Genomic DNA, 2,635 nt, shown 5'->3' on the forward strand with positions numbered 1-2,635 from the left:
GAGTCCAGCCAGGTAGGCATCCAGCCTCTTCTTAAAGACCCCCAGGGTAGGGGCCAGCACCACTTCCCTTGGAAGTTGGTTCCAGCTCCTAGCCGCCCTAACTGTGAAGTAGTTTTTGCGGATGTCCAATCTATACCTCCTCTCCATCAACTTGTGCCCATTACTCCTTGTTATGCCAGCGGGCACTAGGGGAAACAGCGTCTCCCCCAAACCCTTCTGGTCCCCCCTAGTGAGTTTATAGACGGTCACCAGGTCTCCCCTCAGCCTTCTCTTGTGGAGGCTGAATACATTCAGGTCCCGCAGTCTCTCACTGTAGACACACCCTCATAGAAAAAAAGAGTGCTGAACCCACATCAAAATATTAGAGTTCCTATGAACACATATCTTTTGGGGAATATCTGTGGAAGGTTTGGTTTCTTTAAACAATACTAATTTGTATTGTCCAATCCAGCACTACAAAAACTGTTAAGATTTATATTAGAGATGTTCCAAGTTATTTTCATCTTAAATTGGCCTGGAGTCACACTGTTTCTGTGTTTTGTCAGATAGAAGTTTGCCTGAACCCAGGTATGACCTTAGGATTCTATTCTCTGGGCAAAAATGGAAGCAAATATTATTAGTCTCTGTGGAGGGTAATGATCTTACCTTTCTAACAGCAGCTAGCATGACTTGCTCTTCCTTGGGAGAAAGTCATACATCCTGCCTTTTAGGCTGGAGGATACGGTGCCATAATGTCAGTCATGAAAAATGATAGTCCTGCAAGGGATAAAATTCTCTGGTATTTAATTGTTTAGGGGCCTTAAAAGACCTGTACCAGTTTAATGATTTATAGATTTAAAGTAAGAATGTTCTTAGTGGCCACACAATTTGGATGTGATGGATAAGTATATCTGCAAGTATGATATATGATGTTATGCTGAACTTATGGGAGAACTCTAATTTCTACATGGATAAACAGATGTGAGGCCTAATAATATACAAGCAACACATTCTATCTCCCAGTTTGCAGAAGGACAGTCAAAAGTACATGAGAAAAGCTTACTCCAAGAGGTTTTACAATTCCTTAAAACGGCCTTTCTGAAAAGTTCAGAAGTACTCTCAGGATAGAGGAGGCAAGACAGAAATGCACTGTATTCAGAGCATAAAATAAATAATTAAGCAAGGGAGACAAACAGGTTGAAAGAAGACAAACTTATTTGTTGAGGAATTATGAATAATATTGCAATCATGATATAGGGTTTCGACATTTCATATTTTGCCATGTTTTTGTCTGTTTTTATCAGTTTGAATCAGTATTTTAGTGATATAATAGTTCTGTGATTAAAAACATTCTGAGTGTGAGTTGCTGACAGACTAGAATATACCCATGGTTAAGAACATGTAGAAATAATGGGTATGATCCTCAGCTGATTAGAGTTTACACAGAGCAAGTGAAAGGCAAAAGTGACTTGAAGCATTATGCTTCCCTTAGTCCTTGAGTTGCCAGGAAACTGAGCAAACCCAAGTAGAAGGTAAAGCTCGTACCAGATCCTACAGGTCATGACTACAAGAATAGTCCCTGGAAGAGTCATTGCCACTTGCAACGGATCAGTGCAGTATATCATTTACAGGAGTGAAAAGCTGAGATTTCCCCACACTTGGGGAAAACATCAGTTGCCTTGTCAGGAGATTTTGTGGGATTCCTCTCTCTGGGCCCCTTTTAAGGGGCCCAGGATCTGGTATTCACCAGGCTTCAACATTCAGGCAGTCTGCAACACAAGTCAGATTGCAGGCAATTCAGCCTTGCCACAAAATCTGCGCTAGGGAACCCTGCCAAGTTATCAATGGTTCAAATAAAAATCAAAACCACAAAGAAATCACAAGGTTATAATAAGAACCCCCTCCCACAAAGCAGTTTCTGGCTCCAATCAAGTACAGCAACAGAGTTCTGTGAAAGAGTCTTAAAACACTCAGCTCATGTCTTCCTACATGGATACTATCATCAGGTGACAGAAGTCTGACAGGTTCCTACATTCACCAGAGGCTTGAGATGAAAGGTCTACTCTTTTTTCCAAATCTGCCATAAAATGATTGTTCTAATATCTCTCCCAGGTGTAGTAAGGTGGGGCTGATTAAGCTGGTAACATCCTGTTAACGCTGTGTGTGGACCTGAAGATCTGTCAGTGTACATAATTCTCCACTGCATCCCTCCTTCAGGGCTGGACAAAAAAGTGTCATAAAACAGTATAAGAAATATTCTTCACATAACAGTCAGTTGTTTAGTCCATGAGAAAACTGTGAGGAGTTTCCCTAACAAGAGCCAGAGGGGAACTGGTGCAAGCTAGCATACATATGAAGAATGGTGTCAGGCTAAAAGAATGGTACGTTTGGCTATGAGGCATAGTGATCACTAGGGTCAATAAACACAGGTATATATGAGTACAAAAAACTAAAGCAACAAGTTTAATTTGTGGGTATAGGTTGTAGCTGTATTGGTCTAAGGACATAGGCAGACAAGGTTCTTTGGGTAAATATAATATCTTGTATTAGACCAACTCAAATAGTTTGAAAAATTCTTCTTTGAAAGCTGGTATGCATGCAAGAAATCCAGTCAGTGACAATGTAAATTAAGGAGTCAATGGGTGAGATGGGGGGG

This window comes from Gavialis gangeticus, unplaced genomic scaffold (genome assembly GCF_001723915.1).
Source record: "Gavialis gangeticus isolate Ggan-Ray unplaced genomic scaffold, GavGan_comp1, whole genome shotgun sequence".
In the NCBI taxonomy this organism is placed as follows: Eukaryota; Metazoa; Chordata; order Crocodylia; family Gavialidae; genus Gavialis; species Gavialis gangeticus.